This window comes from Lactuca virosa, chromosome 4, assembly GCF_052849685.1.
Source record: "Lactuca virosa cultivar CGN04683 chromosome 4, Lactuca_virosa_CGN04683_v6, whole genome shotgun sequence".
NCBI lineage: Eukaryota > Viridiplantae > Streptophyta > Magnoliopsida > Asterales > Asteraceae > Lactuca > Lactuca virosa.
In genome coordinates this window covers 418,668,297-418,686,972 of record NC_136429.1, presented here as the reverse complement: position 1 = coordinate 418,686,972, position 18,676 = coordinate 418,668,297, and the positions used below count along the sequence as shown (strand labels likewise).

Below are 18,676 nucleotides of genomic sequence, written 5' to 3'. Positions count from 1 at the left end.
AGTTATCGTGTTTTGTAGTTTAAAAAAAATATTATGAAATATTATATGATATTGAGCGTTGAGTTCTAACAGATAGATTTTACTAAAAATGAAGTACAACTATGTTTAGAATCACTCGGAAAATATTGGAAGTCTTATGAGATTCCAGTCAAAAGCCAAATATTGAAATTAACGAATACATAAAGTTGGAAATAAATAAGAATTATATTATTGAAAGTGGTAAAGAATCTCGTTAGAAACATTTAGGCGAAAACCTCATCGAAATCCGAGTTATAACGAAGAAGTTATGACTTCTTAAAGTTTCGCGACAGAACCGGCACTACACCTTATGACGTAAAAAGTGAGTTTTCGATAAACTACTTTTTAGCTTTAGTAATCTAAATGAAAGTCGTAATATTTGTTAAACCGATAATTTTCATAAAAAGAACGTCCAAATCTGACTTCGTATGAGGAAGTTATGATTTTTCTAAGTTTCGATATAGCAGTAAACAGCTAAAAACTCAAAATAAAGATCGAGTGATTTTTAACCGATGCAACCTAAACGAGAATCGAAGGTCTCGTCAATAGTAGTACAACGGTAAAAAGACGGATGAAAACGGACGTCGGATGAAGAAGTTATGAATTTTTAACGGACTTTTTCTGTCCTGGCCTGTTAAAAATATAATAATAATAATAAGTTCAAAATTAGCCAATGGAGTCTAAACGAAAGTTGTAGAGCATAATTTCACCTACGCATGCATATAAAGAACGTCGAAAACAGAGCTCGTATGCAAAAGATATGAATTTTGGAAGTTCAAGGCCCAAATTTCGAGGCTGGTCCGAAGGAGAACGCCCCGCGTAGAGAGTTACGCCCAGCATTCGTATGCAGGGCCTCGGATTGACCACGTCGCCCGTCTTCGCATCGTAGCCACGTAGCAGACACGTCCGAACAACATGCCCTTCTTCGGAGAAACAGACGCGTGTCTCGTACGCCCCGCGTACTGCGAGACTACGCCCCGCGTAGTAAGCTGCTTCGGACCCCTATAAAAGGGATGCGAGATTGTCCGGAAATGGTTTCTAATTTTTGATCTCTTTCACCCTTTTTCTCTCTTTTAGCCTACTTTTAACCCCCCGAAGTCCCGGTATCATCCCCGAAACCCGAAGCAACCCCCGACGCCCCAAAGTTCCCGCGAAAAATAATATTTATAGTCGAAACTCTGCCCACGTAAAGCCCGGATTTCAAATAAAATCCTCGGTTTCGTCAAAGAAAGTTAATTTCTAATAACGAAATGTTGTCCAAATCGTCATAACTCCGATTATATCACGGTGAGTTCAATATATAGGAACAATTGTATGTTATGTGTTATATGTGTAATATGATTTCCCGTGTTATTATCCCGTGTTGCTATCCCGTGTTATTATTTCGTGCTATTATGATAGCCTCTGGCCATGTAGAGCATGTCTCGTATAATTTCTGGTATTAGCTTGTGCCTTTGGCCATGTAGAGAATGACTCGTATCACTTTGCCATTGACAGAAGGCTAGGTAGGGCTAAAAGCCTGTAATTGCTAGCAAAATGATAAACAAAAATAGTAAATTTTATGTATCTCTTGTGATGAAGCTTTATTGAAGTTCATCAAATTGAAATCGTTATGTCTCATTGATTGTAAATCTTTGAATCTAATCATGAGTTGATATTGAAAGCCTGACATATGATATGCATATGATATTGTTGTTCTCGTTCCTCTTTGCTTCTGTCATATTGGTATATATATGGCATAAGATTATATTGTATCTATTATTGAATTCACTAAGCGTTATCGCTTATCCCTCTCAATGTTTAACAAATTTCAGGTGATAAGCATCCAGTATAGTCTTATATTGTTGGAAGATTTAGAATAGTTAATACTATTTCTTTGTATTTAGTGTTCATGTATGCACTTATAATTTCCTGAGTAGTTATGTAATATATAAAACTTAGTTGGTTTGTATCCAGTCTTGTGTAATTAAACTATCAATGTAAAATATTGTTTATAAATATGCATGTAGCATGTTTTGAGGAAGTAACTTGAAGTAATAATGAGTAGTATGAAAGGGGTTCTTTCATTTTCCCATGATGATACTGATATTGATTCTTATATATATATATATATATATATATATATATATATATATATATATATATATATATATATATATATATATATATATATATATATATATATATATATATGGGGCTCAATAGAGAACCATTATTAACAAGAAACCAAGGAACCAATCGTGAGCGTCAAAAATCATAATGATCATCGACCAAGGGAATGGATATACACTTATACATTAGACGCACATACATGAGATTATACTATAAAATACATTTCTTTACCAAAAAAGCTCATCTCTTTTTTTTCCGTTTAAATTTTTTTAAGCGACATTTGATATAAAAAAACGAATATACCGTTGTTTACGATTTTCCGTCCTCTTTCTACAGAGATCAATGTTGATGTATAAAAAATAAACTTTTGTTTTCGAATAAAACTCACTTCTTTTGTTGTTTTTTTCGATACATAAGATTATTTTTATCCAAAAAAACTAATTATACCAAAAATCTCAATTTTTTCCTCTATTAATAAACATCAACATCGACTAAAAAAACTCGATCAATTCAGATTCACATTGTAAAGTTGAACTCTAAATATTTTAATTTTAACATTCTCAATGTGAATTGACTTACAACGTGAATCTGACTTATTATTATTCAAATTGTGAATTTGAGCAGATTCACAATGTAAATCTGAACTGAAATTTCGATTTTTTTAAATGTCAATATTAATTTATGTTTAAAGAGTACCAAAAAAAATATAAATTTTGATATATTTATTAATTTTTTTCGATAAAAAATAGACCTTAACTTTTTTAAAAAACAAACAAAATGAAGTGAGTTTTTTTTGGAAAAAAAATCATTTTTATATATTAATACGGATCTTTATAGAAAGAGGACAAAAATCATGTACAACAGTATATTCGGTTTTTTTTCCATAAAAAACATTGTCTAAATTGAGTACGATATATATATATATATATATATATATATATATATATATATATATATATATATATATATATATATATATATATATATATATATATATATATATATATATATATATATATATATATATATATCGAGTACGACATGTTATACCTCCGATTAAATATACATATTCTAGAATGAGTTATTGCAAGAAACTGATAGTAAGAACTTGGGATGACATTTTTAACTGAAAAACTGAAATGGAACCGGAACCAGTTGGATCCAAATAGTGATAATTCGGTTCGGTTTTCGGTTCTTAATTTACGCCTTATTTGGTTTTGGTTCTTACTTAATGTTTTATTTCGGTTCAATTCTGGGTTGTATGCCTAGTGTAAAGGCTAACAAAGATTGAATTTCACTGTGTTTGATACAATAGAATACATTGGTATAAATACAAAGATGAATGAGAAATATACGGCACAACTCAACTACATACAGAAGACTAGGAAAGTAGAATAGACTAAATCAATAGAACTCCTACAATAACGGAAGTATTTTACACGTTGTTAGCCCCCCGCAAGCTCAAGGACGGGTCGAACTTGAAGCTTGGAACGAAGAAGAGAGAGTCGATCCTTTGGAAGTGGTTTAGTAAATACATCAGCCAACTGGTCCACAGAAGAAACATGACAGATTTTTAGAGCTCCAGATTCTATCTGTTCACGAATAAAATGAAAATCCAATGTTATGTGCTTGGACCGGGTGCTGATTACCGGGTTCTTGCCCATGAAGATTGCTCCGACATTGTCACAAAGTAACAGTGGAGGCTGAGTGATGGGAGCATGGAGGTCAATAATGAGTTGTTTCAACCATAAGAGTTCAGCTGTTGTGTATGCCAGAGACCGGTATTCCGCTTCAGTACTGGAACGGGCAACCACTCTTTGTTTTCTGGAGGTCCAACTAATAAGATTATTACCATGGAAGATAGCATAACCATATTGAGATCGACAATCTTCCTTATCAGAAATCCAACCAGCATCAGAGTACGCGAGTAAGCAAGTTGCTGTAGTTGGAGTGAATCGCAAGCAGTGATTATTCGTGCCTTTTAGATATCTTAATATCCGTTTTGTAGCTTGCCAATGAAGATTGGTTGGGGAGTGCATAAATTGGCAGACACGATTAACTGCATATGCTATGTCGGGACGAGTAATGGTAGCATATTGCAGTGAACCGACCACTTGTCTGAACATTTTTGGATCATGAAAGAGATCACCTTGGCGATGAAGAGAAGATTGTGGATCAGCAGGTGTTGTTACAGGGGATGCTTCAGTCATATTTGTGCGATGCAAGATATCAGCAATGTAGTTTGCTTGAGACAAACTGATGCCCTTCGAGTCTCTAGAAATTTGTATCCCCAGAAAGAAATTTAGATCTCCTAGGTCTTTAAGTGTAAACACCTGATGAAGTTGATTGATGAATCGCTGAATTTGATCTGCTTTGGACCCCGTGATTATTAAATCATCCACATACACGAGAATATAAATGACAGATGTGGGAGAACTGTGAACGAACAGGGATGTGTCTGATTGGCAAGCCCTAAACCCATGAGTGACAAGATAATTTTTGAGTTTAGTAAACCAAGCCCGTGGGGCTTGTTTTAACCCGTAAATAGCCTTGTGTAAGTGACAAACATGATTGGGTTTGGATGGATCTTCAAACCCCCGTGGTTGTTTCATATAAACTTGTTCCTTTAAGTCACCGTTAAGAAACGCATTGTTGATGTCGAGTTGACGGAGACACCAGCCTTTCGATAAAGCTAGGGAGAGAACTAAACGGATTGTTGTTGGCTTGATAACTGGACTGAAGGTCTCGAAATAGTCAACATCAGCTTCTTGATTGAAGCCTTGAGCTACCAAACGGGCTTTATGTCTTTCAATTTTTCCATCCGATCGTCTCTTTATCCTGTATATCCACTTACAGCCAATAAGATTTACATTAGTAGGACAAGGGACTAAAGACCATGTTTTATTTCGCATAAGGGCATCATGTTCAAGTTGCATGGCTTGATGCCAACAAGGATGTTTGACAGCTTGAGTAAAAGATTTGGGTTCAAAGTCAGGATCGGAGGATATGATGGATGTGGTGAAGGTTTTTGGTTTTAAAGAGTTGGTGCGAGCTCTGGTTTGCATTGGGTGAGTATTGTGATCAGCTGCACGATAATGAGATGTGGAGGGTTGTTTTTGTTTAGATCGAGAGCTGATGGTGGATTGTTGGTGGGAGGGTGTAGATACAGTTGGAGTAGGAGATGACGATGATGGAGGTGAGGGTGTTGGTGGGGAAGTAGGTGGAGGTGGTGTTGGTAGAGAGGTTGTGTGTGCTAAAAGGTCAGTGGAAGTAGATGAAGGGGGTGGAGGAGGAATAGAAGGTGAGATAGATGAGATGTTTGTATATGGAAAAACCTCTTCATTGAAGACAACATGGCGTGAGACATAGACGCGGGAAGTAGGTTGATGAAAACATATGTACCCCTTATGAGACGTACTGTACCCGAGAAAAATACAAGGTAAAGTTCGGTAAGTGAGCTTATTCTTGTTGTAGGGTCGAAGAAAAGGATAGCATAAGCAGCCAAACGTTTTGAGGAAATCATATTGGGGAGGTTTGTGATACAATTTCTGATAGGGAGAGTGAAACTGAAGAAGAGGGGTAATGGTGCGATTATGGAGATAAGTAACGGTTTTGAAGGCGTGTTCCCAAAAACCATGAGGGAGGGAAGACTGGGCTAATAGAGTAAGGCCTTTTTCAACAATTATACGGTTGCGTCTCTCGACTGCACCATTTTGTTCCTGAGTGTATGGGCAGGAGATTCGATGCTCGATGCCATGGTGGTGAAGAAAATGAGAAACATTTCTAAATTCACCACCCCAATCAGATTGCAGGCTCTTGATGTCACTATGAAATTGAGTTTTAACCATAGTTTTGAAATGCAAAAAAGTAGAGAACACTTGAGATTTATGAGATAAAAAATAAATCCATACGTATTTTGTGCAATCATCGATAAATAAAACAAAAAACCGATTTCCATTCATAGACAAGAAGGGTGATGGCCCCCAAACATCAGAATAAATCAACTCAAATGGTGTTTGTGATGCAATGTGAGAAGTGGGGAGAGGGAAGCGACGACTCTTTGCTAATTGACATGATTCACAAACATTCGGGAATTTATTGGACACAACAGGAAGCTTAAACAAAGAAACTAAATGACGCAAAAGCTGTTCATGTGGGTGAGCAAGTCGTTGATGCCATCCATGAAGAGATGTCCGAACACCAGAGAGAGCCATGACAGAAGGCTGCTTATTGTTGCTGGAGTGAGGAATGCGATATAGGCCATGCTTAGTGTCCCCACGGAGCATGGTTTGACCCTGAAAATTCTTGACAGCACAGTAAGTAGGCCAAAATTCCACAAAAGCATTATTGTCATGAGTTAATTTAGAGATACTAAGAAGGTTTTTGGTAAGTTTTGGAACAACAAGAACATTAGGAAGTTTCAGGTGATGCAATTTACATGAGCCCATATGAGAAATAAAAAGGTTTTTACCATTGCCAACTTGGAGTTTATCATCTCCTGTATATTCAGTAGCACCATGAAGTTTGTTCACATCCGGAGTGACATGATCAGTTGCTCCTGTATCAAAGTACCAGGAGGGATCTAAAACAGTAGAAGATGAACCAGATTGAACCAGGTGAGCTTGGCGAGACTGATCGCGTGGGTTAGCCTTGCGGGAAGGGTAGTCAGCTTGATTATTCTGCTGCCAGCAGTCAATGGCTTCATGGCCTGGTTTGCTACAAAGTTGACACATTGGTCGTCGTCTGCGATTGTCATTGTTGCGGTTGGGAGAGGAAAGAGGACCGGTATTGGAGGAATTAACCTTTCTTGGAGACGAGCGATTTGCAGAGTAAGCAGATGCAATAGAGGTAGCAGATACCGATTGGGAATTTGGTTGGGGTAGAAGAGCACCTTGACGAGTAATCTCCTGTTCCAAACGAGCCTCTTCTTGAAGTAGAAGACCAGCGAGATCATCAACTGAGATAGGATCAGGTCGCAGCATGACAGCAGTGTAGAATAGACCATAAGAGGAGTCGAGGCCAGACAAGATGTGACCAACAAGGTCCTCTTCAGATATTGGGTAGAGATTTTCTGCAAGGGAGTCAGCTATGGATCGTTTCTGCTGAAGATAGTCCATCATGGACAGAGAACCTTTGACAAGAGATTGCAATTGAACCCGCATAGCCATTCTCCGTACCCTAGTGTGTGCCTGGAAGGTCTTTTCGATGGCTTGCCAGGCCATGTGGGAAGAGGTGGCACGAACAACGACGGCTAGGGCACTCTCAGATAAGGTAGATTTAAGCCAGAGGAGGACAAAACGGTCCCGTTTCTTCCACATGGTGAATTCAGCATTGGGTTCGGTGGTGGTAGCACCTTTATCATCGGTAACAGAAGTGGTTGCTGGTGGAGGGCGAGGATCAAGAACAAAATCCTCAAGATCGAATGTCTCTAGGGCTTGAATGATAGTGGACCGCCAAAGGGAGTAATTGTCACGATCGAGTTTGATGCTGATGGAGGGAATCTGAAGGTTGAGAGTAGAGGAACTGCCGATTGCAAGATTCAGGAGTGAGGAATTTGGGTGAGCCATTGAACAGATACGATTTGGAGAAGATGAGAGAAAAAAAAAACTATGCGGCTCTTGATACCATGTAAAGGCTAACAAAGATTGAATTTCACTGTGTTTGATACAATAGAATACATTGGTATAAATACAAAGATGAATGAGAAATATACGGCAAAACTCAACTACATACAGAAGACTAGGAAAGTAGAATAGACTAAATCAATAGAACTCCTACAATAACGGAAGTATTTTACACGTTGTTACCTAGTAAGGACTAGTAATTGTGGTGGGTATTTTTGGTATTTTTAAAAGTTAATTATTTATAGTGACATCTCAAAAAATATCCATTGAAGATACTCTTGACTTTGTTAAAATGAGAACAACCTCGTGAACTTCACGGGCGTCATATTAGTCGAGATCGTAGTAAGATACAATTAACTGATTCGAAGTTAAACTTACATAGAAAAAATAGAAAGACAGAAAAAAGAATTAATTATGATTAAAATTGTAAAAGGAAGAAATTAAAGGTAAACGCTAGTAGCGATCACTGATCAGGACAGACGACAATTAGGAAGCCAATGTTGGCTAGATTGGGAGTTAGCTATCGAGTCAGATAGTTAGTTAGGAATTAAGATATTGACTTAAAAGTCTTTAACAAGTCAATTTAGGTATCAATTATTTTATTTTTTTTAACGACAGTCATAGCTATCAATTAGTTAGATTCACAAACTCATTAGAACTCTTCTAGATTTCCTATAAATACATCATGTATTCGGTTTATTTTTCACAACAGTTACATACAAATCTTCTCTTTTCTTTCATTATTAGCTTTTGATCATCACGTTTCAAAACATGAACTTCCAAAAGCTAAATTTCGTTGCTTTCTTGCTGCTAATCGTAATCACCGCCCATGTTTTAGCCGAGTGTACTTGCGAACCAGAAGAAACCGAGGGTAAAAAGAGCGAAGCTCTCAAGTACAAACTCATTGCACTTGCTTCAATCCTCATATTTGGTGGCATCGGTGTTTGTTTACCCTTCATTGGAAAAATCATTCCCGCATTAAGCCCAGAGAAAGATGGTTTCTTTTTTATCAAGGCATTCGCAGCTGGAGTCATCTTGGCTACTGGTTTCATTCATATACTCCCCGATGCGAATGAGAGCTTAACGTCTCCTTGTTTGAAAGAACTCCCATGGGGAGAATTCCCGCTTACATTTTTTGTTGCGATGGTAGCAGCAATTCTAACTCTCTTGTTTGAGACTTTATCAGCCGCTGCTTATCAGCTCCGATATCAGACAGCCATTTGTACTGGAGATGAGGAGAACAACCAGGCGCATGATAGTCAAGTGGCTGCGCACACTCATGCAAGTCATGGACATGCTCATATATCCATGGCTGGAGGTTCTTCGGTTTTGTCACAAGTTGATCGCTATCGAATTGTGTGCAAGGTAAATTAATTTATCTTCTCCCTTCTAGAAATTGTATATGTTTTTTATATTCGTTCTTAAAAAGAATCATGAGAAACTATAATCCAAAGAAAGAATCACATACACACGCCAAAAATTTTCTTTTCTACGTACTTCCATTCACTTTGATGCGTTTTGTTTGGGTTAAAGTAACTCAAAATCAAATTGAGAATGATGAGAATAATAAATATGCATAAGAAATCATAATAATTCACTTTGATGCGTTTTGTTTGTCTTAAAGGAACTCAAAATCAAATTGAGAATGGTGAGAATAATAAATTATGCATGTATGTAACTGGAAATACATAATGATCAGTTAATTAGCTAATGAGAGTGCAAAGTGGGTTGTTCTACTACACTGGACCCAATTTTTTATATTATATATATAGGTCTTTTTTTTCGATTCGTCAAGCATTTGAGCATATTTAAATATTAGAACCGGTTGGTTAGCTAATCTGTTCGAGTGTTCAACATGTACTTACTGTGCTTATGATTACGTGCAGGTGCTGGAGTTGGGCATAATCGTACATTCAGTTATAATAGGATTGTCTCTGGGTGCTTCACAAAGTCCAAAAACCATAAAACCGCTCGTTTTTGCATTGACTTTCCACCAATTTTTTGAAGGAATGGGTCTTGGAGGATGCATCTTTCAGGTATGAAATTCATTACCAATTGTTGATGTTAGGGAATGTATATACGATGATGACCAAAATTGTGACGAAAGCATACAAAGAATATATTGGATAAATAACCTAGCTCACTAAGATTAATTACAAAAGAGAATCCAGAACAATAAGGGCACACCCGGTTAGATAAAAACTAAAAGAATTATAATTTGAAATATAATTTTAATGAAGAGAAAATCAGATTGTTCTTGAAATCAAAACATTCTATTTTTCTTTTCAATCAAGACAAAGCTTAATTATTAGTACATTAATTCTTTTCTAGCCATGCATCACTTTAACCTTCATTTTTTCATTTTTATACCTGAATGAATTAATAAGCAACAAAAATAAGCCAATAAAAAACTCTTCAATAATTTTATGTAAAATAAAAATTTTAATTATTGCTGATACTTTACACAGATCTGTATTTCATGATTATATATTTTTGTAATAAAACATATACTAACCAAGAAAATACCCAATATATAACTTTTCATTCCATTTACTTCAAATACAAGATCAAAAAAATGTATTTCATCATTATGGTCATGTCATTACACTAATTCGATCCATATCTATACCCAAATACTAGTTCCAACATAAAAACCATATTTGTGACTAGCCGAGAAAACATCTATTTTTGTTGTATTTTTAGTTCTGAATTCCGTATTTTATATTTAAAAGCTGCAACTTTGTTCATATACTTATCTTTGTTGATGACATAATTCTTTCAAACTTTGTTGTAGGCGGAATTCAAGTCATTAGCTGTAATTCTTATGGGAACCTTTTTTAGCCTCACTACTCCTATCGGTATTGTTATTGGGATATTAGTAACCAATACGTACAAAGAGAATAGTTCTACAGCTCTAATAGTAGAAGGCGTATTAAACTCTACATCAGCGGGAATCTTAATCTATATGGCACTTGTTGACCTTCTTTCACATGACTTCATGAACCCACGGTTGCAAAAGAACAAGATGCTTCAGTTTGGTTCAAGTTTTTCTCTTCTTTTGGGTGCTGGTCTTATGTCGCTCCTTGCAAAGTGGGCTTGAATTTATTTGGTTGTATATAACACTACTAGTGCAAAGTGAAAGTTTGATTTCATATATTTATAGTTCTTGTGTTTTGATGTTCTTTTAGGATGTGTTTTTTGATACCCAATTACATAATCAATAGTGGTAAATGTGCCACTGAAGATAATGTTCGGAGTTGTTTTTATTGGTTTATATAGGTGTTGTAATCTTTAATCTTTAATTTTAATAGTCATGACTATTAAAATTATTAATAACTAAAATGATGTTGGTATATATATTTGAGATAAGATTACTTTCATACACTTCAAGTACACAAACATTCCAAATGTCTATACTTTTCACCATAATCCAGATGCCCAGTAGTATTATATGGAGTCTGTTCCTAAGCCATATCATGTATTTTAATTAAGATATGATTGGATTAAATACTGCCTTCGGAGTCCACTCTTGTTTTTTATTTAACTTGGAACATTTTTATGGGCTGCTGCTACTTGATTTCTTTTTGCTGCAATAATGTCATTGATAAAATTGTTGGAGTTGGAAAACTCTTCTATTAAACACGAAAATAGAATTACAATAGGAGGAGCAACTCTCACACTCAACTATTACAAAAAACCAATCCTCTCACTAACACTCTCACTCTAAGTGTTATACTATCTGTTTCTCTGTGTTTTTGGGATGCATACAACTGAAGAATGAAGTCTCTATTTATAGTCTTGGCAACCACCATTGTAGTTGCATTCATTAATTGTGTTCATCATAGAGTGGGAAGAAAAACTTGTCTCGTAGGCTTCATTTTGTCAACAATGGTGGCTACTGTAGCTTTGGAGACTTTGGAGGCTGGAACACAACAAATCTCCCCCTCCAGTCTCCGTCCAACAATCCTCATCCCAACTATGTCAGCACATAGTCTGTGTTTCTCTTGTGTCACCACCTTTGTCAACATGTCTGCAGGATTGTTATTGGTGTTGATCTTTAACAACTTCAATTCTCGTCCCTCAATTGCTTCTCTAAGCCAGTGATAACGTATATCAATATGTTTTGTACGGGAATGGTACATCGAGTTCTTACTCAGGTCCATAGCACTCTGACTATCGCAATGAATGATGTACTCTTCTTGTGGAAAGCCTAATTCTTGAAGAAACCGTTTCATCCATATAAGCTCCTTCCCAGCTTCAACGGCAGCAATATACTCGACTTCTGTTGTTGACAGTGCGACACACTTCTGTAACTTGGATTACCACGAGATAGCTCCCCCTGCCAAAGTAAAAATGTAACTTGATGTAGATTTCCTACTATCAAGATCTCCTGCCATATCGGCATCTGTATAACCTTCCACGATTGGCTTTGCTCCCCCGTAGCATAAACATAGTTTCGAACTACCCTTCAGGTATCGAAGTATCCATTTGACTGCTTCCCAATGTTGTTTTCCCGGATTAGCTAGATATCTACTCACAACACCGACAGCATGAGCAATATCTGGTCTTGTACACACCATTACATACATAAGACTTCCTACGGCTGAGGAATAGGGGACTGCCTTCATCTCTTCTTTTTCTTTCTCAGAAGATGGACAATTTTTCTTACTCAACTTGAAGTGGTTAGCCAAGGATGTACCAACGGGCTTGGCATTTTCCATGTTGAACCTTTTGATCACACGTTCAACATACTCTTCCTGTGATAAGAACAATTTTCTTGATTTTCTATCACGGATAATTTTCATGCCCAATATCTGTTGTGCTTGGCCTAAGTCTTTCATATCAAAGAACTTAGACAAATCCTTCTTCAAGTTGTTGATCATCATTGCATCTTGGCCCAGTATCAACATATCATCCACGTAGAGCAAAAGGATGACAAATTTCCCATCTGGAAACTTCTTCAGATAGACACAATGGTCTGCAACAGTTCTCTTGTACTCATGATTCATCATAAATGAATCAAACTTCTTGTACCACTGCCTTGGGGCTTGCTTAAGGCCATAAAGGCTCTTCTTTAATTTACAGACGAGATGCTCTTTCTTTGGGACTTTAAAGCCATCAGGTTGCTCCATGTATATTTCTTCATCCAAATCACCATGGAGAAAGGCTGTTTTCACATCCATCTGCTCAAGTTCAAGATCTAGACTGGCAACTAATCCGAGTACAACTCGAATAGACATCATCTTCACAACTGGCGAAAAAATTTCATCAAAGTCGATTCCTTCTTTTTGTTGGAAACCTTTGACAACGAGTCTCGCCTTATACTTCATAGTATTTCCATTGCCGTCTTTCTTCAACTTGAAAACCCACTTGTTTTTCAAGGCTTTCTTTCCTTTGGGGAGGCTTACCAACTCATATGTTTGATTCTTCTGCAAAGAATTCATTTCTTCTTCCATGGCCTTCTGCCAATTTGCTTTGTCAATATGAGATTGAGCTTCTTGAAAACTCTCTGGCTCCCCCTTACTAGTAAGAAGGATGTAGTTTGAAGTCAGATATCTTGTTGATGGAGCACGTACTCGTTCGGATCGTCTAACTTGAGTTCCTTCGTTTGCAACTTCTGGCAGTGGATCTGAATTATCCAGGGGTGGAAGCTCCCCCTGCTCAACACCTTCTTGATCTGCATCATCGACTTCTTCATCCACTTCTTCAGTGGAAACATCATCTTTATTTTTAGATATTATATCTGAAACTTTGGAGCTTTGTTGCTTGTTAACCGGTGCCTTGAAATCATAATAGTGGTTTTCATAAAAAACCACATCTCTGCTTCGAATAACCTTATTTAGTTCTGGGTCCCATAGCCTGTACCCGAACTCTTCATCTCCATATCCAATAAAGATGCATGGAGTGGATTTGAGGTCCAATTTCTTCCGCAATTCACTTGATACATGTGCAAACGCTTTGCACCCAAATACTCTCAAGTGAGAATATGATATGTCTTTACCCGTCCATATCTTCTCCGGAACTTCAAAATTCAATGGAGCGGAAGGTGACCTATTTATTAGATAGCAAGATGTCAATACAGCTTCACCCCAGAATGGCTTTGGGAGTTTAGTCATGCTGAGCATGCATCGAACTTTCTCAACAATGGTGCGATTCATCCGTTCTGCTACACCATTGTGTTGTGGGGTTCGTGGGACAGTCTTTTCATGTCTGATACCATGTTCCGTGCAGTATTTAGAGAACTCACGGGAATAGTATTCGCCTCCATTATCTGATCGGAGACATTTTAGCTTCTTGCCTGTTTGTCTTTCCACCAAGAGATTATACTTCAATGGGTCCACATACGTCGGAGTGGACAAGGCTCAGCAACTCAGAGCGGTTCTTTCTTGTGGAGCTAAAGGAAACTCTGTGTTGTTTCCCGAATAGACAGTATTTACAAGGATCCAAGGTAACATCTTTTGCCATTGAAATGGACTCCTTCTTTGCAAGAGTCGTCAATCCCTTCTCGCTCATGTGGCCTAGTCTTCTATGCCACAAGTTTGGTGATGTCTCTTCTTTAACAACATTGAGACTTGGTTGAAGCAACTTTGCATGACTTTTATAAAGAGTACCATCAAGTTTTCCCCTTGCAACAACCATAACACCTTTCAACAACTTCCAGGTGCCATTTTTGAATTGATTATCATATCCTTGGACGTCAAGAGCTCCAACTGAGATAAGATTCATTCTCAGCTCTGGGACATGCCGAACATCTTTCAACACCAATGTACATCCAACATTGGTCTTTAAATGCACATCACCAATACCAGCAATGCTTGAGAAACTGGTGTTTCCCATCTTCACGGTACCATGGTCTCCGGGTTTATAAGTACTGAATAAATCCCGGTTTGGAGTCGAATGATATGATGCAGCGCTATCAATCACCCACTCATCATCATGAGTTTCAACATGTAGGCATGCTTCCTCCTCGTATGTAACAAGGGCAACGTCTTGTGTTATGGTGACCATGGTTTCACCATTCTCCCTGCTTGGATTCTGGCTTGTCTCGGGCTGCTCTCGTAAGAACCTTCGGCAATCACTCCTTTTGTGGCCATAATAATTACAATGATTGCAATAGCCTTCGAACCATGTATTTGAAGATTTACCTCGCTCTCGCGATTTCCCTCGATCTCGTGATTTCCCACGATCTTGGGATCTTCCTCTACTTTGACCATGTCTACCTCTGCCTCTACCTCGACCTCGGCCTCCAGTTCTACCTCCGCCTCTTTCTTTGTTTTCTGACACGAGGGCAAAAGACTGGTCTGTACCAGCTTCTTTCCTTCGGGCTTCCTCGTTCATTAGGGCATCTGTGACCATCTCCATTGTCACTTTACCACCGGGGGCAGAATTGCTGAGAGTCACAACAAGCGTCTCCCAATTATCTGGTAGAGAACTCAAGAGCAATATGGCTTGTTCCTCGTCTTTGAGAACCCAATCAGCAGCACCGAGCTGGTTTACGAGATCCTGGAACTGACTCGTATGCTCGGTTATGGACGTACCACTTCGTAACTTGTGGTTTACAAGGCGCCTCATCAGCAAGGTCTTGTTGCGTGCCGTCTTTGCCTGATACATATTCTCGAGCTTCTCCCAAAGTTTGTACGTGTCTGTCTCTTGAGAGACATGATGAAAAACACTGTGGTCGATCCACTGTCGAATTTATGCCATCGTTTTCCTGTTTATTCTCGTCCAAACTTCGTCTGTCTTCGTGTTGGGTTTGACGCCTTGCTTTTCTATAGGCTCTGCTAAATCTTTCAGATTAAGCAAATCTTTCATCCTTGGCTTCCACATGTTGTAATTTGTGGGCGTAAGTCGAACCATCGTAATCGTACTTGTAGATTCCATCGAAAATATTGCAAATTTATTTTACAAATATTTCGAGGAAAAATTAGATAAAACCGAGCTCTCGGTTGGATTTGGAAGTGTCAAAAATGGTGGGGTAGAATTTTTCGGAGCCAAAATATACTTTCTTGAAAAGTTATGGATTAATTTGTAACTTTTCAGAATTATAGGGACTAAACTGTAATTTTCGCAGCTTACAGGGACTAATCTGAAACGTTTCTGCCAACCAGGGACCTTTCTGAAACTTTTCTGAAGTCTAGGGAGCAAACAGGTTACTTTCGGAACAAACAGGACCGAACTGCAGTGTTTTAGAAACAGAGGGACCTGTTTGAAATTTTCGGAAACTTTAGGGGCTAAACTGAAAATATCTGAAACTCTGGTCAATGATGACGTCACTGATGACGTCACTCCTTCTTCTCCGGCGAGGCTTTCCGGCGACTGGTTTTTCCGGCGATATTTTCCGGCGATTTTGACCAAACTTTGACCGACGTTTTGGAGGTCTTCCCGTGGTCAAAAAATTACGAAAAATATATTTTCGGAATCCTTGAAACAAGCCCTTTCCAACGGTGTACTCAAAAATGGATTTTGAGACAAAAAAAAAATTTGACCAAAAAACAGAGAAATTCGTAAAGAATTCCCTGGACACCAAACGGGGCTCTGATACCAGTTGTTGGGGTTGGAAAACTCTTCTATTAAACACGAAAATAGAATTACAATAGGAGGAACAACTCTCACACTCAACTATTACAAAAAACCAACCCTCTCACTAACACTCTCACTCTAAGTGTTATACTATCTGTTTCTCTGTGTTTTTGGGATGCATACAACTGAAGAATGAAGTCTCTATTTATAGTCTTGGCAGCCACCATTGTAGTTGCATTCATTAATTGTGTTCATCATAGAGTGGGAAGAAAAACTTGTCTCGTAGGCTTCATTTTGTCAACAATGGTGGCTACTGTAGCTTTGGAGACTTTGGAGGCTGGAACACAACAAAAATGAAAGGTCTTGAATTATTATTGATTTCCCAATGGTTTATATACATATAACGATGTCTAAATATTAGGAAAGTAAACATATATCTATAAGGAAAGTAAGATAAGGTACAAATACGGTTAATAAGAAGATAACAACAAGATATGTATATCTAATAGTCGTAGCTCCTTGGAATTTGTACAAGAGCATTGTGTGTTTTATAAGTATTTACAATCTTTTGTATTTTAAATTTATTTACCAAACATACTAAAATTTAAATTTTTATGTGGACCCCATCTTTTTTATACCAAAACTAAAAGAAAATTAATTAGGCTAATATATATTGGTAAGGGCAACTTCAACGATAAATACTAAAAACATAAAAATTATGACTTTTTAACATAAAAATAAAGTTTTCATTCCAACCACACATTAAAATTTTACACAAAAAACTTTTTTTAATAATATTATATTAAAAAAAATTCATTATTATTATTATATAATTCAATAATCTTAAAGCAATTCTATTGAATTTAATATTATCATATAATGAAAAAGCAGTATGGTGTTGGACAAGGATCACCACAATATTATCATATAATGAAAAAGCAGTATGGTGTTGACAAGGATCACCACAATATTTGGTGTTCGACAAGGATCACCACCATAATTGGCGGCCAAAATTTTATGCACGGTGGTAACGGCAAGTTTAGTGAACAATTGGAACAAAATTTTCCGGCATTCCACTATATTAGCGGTCGGTTGGGGAAGCTCTAAGACGCCTTTTCTATGTCATGATAATTTGTCGCAGAAATTTTATAACCAACAAATTAATTCCAAAATATTGACAAATTCTTCCTTTCTTTAATTTAGTATGCTCGCTAGAATATGAAAACAACCAAAATAAATTTGGAAATCCAAAAGCAAAATTGTTGGAAATGCAAAACCTACATCGATAGTGTTCTGGTTCTCGTATATTTTTCAAGCATTTGTTCGTTTGTGTCTTTTTACTTGGAATGCATGCGGAGGGAGAGGAGTGTTTTACCGATGGTAGTAGTAATTATGAATAGATTCGACGGTGGCACTAATGGAAGTAGATTGTTCATCCGCAGTGTGATAGGATGGAGTGAGGTCGAGAAGTTCTTCAATGCTTCAAAGTTGATGATGGCAGACGGTGGTCATGGGACATGTGTTCTTTGACACTGGACAACATGTAGACTAGGCATTATTGGTAGTGCTTGTGGGGAAGAAAACAGAACACGGGACGGAACAGGGGAAGAGAAAAACAAAAGGAGTGAACACGAAATTACTTGATATGCAAGGTTTATTATTAACAGAAGGAGAAATACTTGATAAAATAAATGTTTAATATATGTTTCCTATTTATACTGATAAAAAAGACTCCTTAAACAAACACAAAAGCTGGAAATATGGTAAGTTTCCAAAACTACCCCTATGACTTTTTGTCCCATATTTTTTATTAAACCAACAATTTCCCCCTAATTCAGAATTCATCACCTTTCTTCACTCCATACATTTCATCTCTTTAAACTTGATATGGCCACATTGCCTTTAACAATATCAATTCATGCAACAATTAACCCTTAACATGGAATTCCTTAACCAAGCATTAAATAAAGCAAACTAAAAGACATTGTCCCATGGCCCCTAAGCTATCGAACCATGACACACTGAACCGTACTCGTGACCCGGTAAATAAACGATTAAGCCAACAATATTGATCACCCCCTTAATCGTTTATTCACACCCTTCACTCACATCAGAGTTTCTTCACATCCTTTTCGAGCTATCTCAATTCTCGACCTTTTTCGGAAAGACCTTCAACTCGGTCACATCCAAAGTGTTCTCTAGCTCAACCCCTTTTGATTGTTTACAACACGTATAGCATGTAACATGGCATTCCGTTGCAAACCGTTCATTACAATCCAGATTTTCCCGGATCCACAACCTCCTCCCCAACCACATCCAAAGCTACCCGATTTGAACTTCCACCACCATAATATTCACACCATGTTGTTTATACATTCCCTCTTGTCTTGACAGGCATACCT

At 37.4% G+C, this 18,676-nt stretch overlaps 1 pseudogene; it reads left to right on the top strand.

The window, feature by feature from the left end:
* The first annotated feature begins 8,525 nt into the window (after positions 1–8,525).
* On the top strand, positions 8,526–10,854 carry LOC145106560 (zinc transporter 3 pseudogene; annotated as a pseudogene).
* The last annotated feature ends 7,822 nt before the right edge of the window (positions 10,855–18,676 follow it).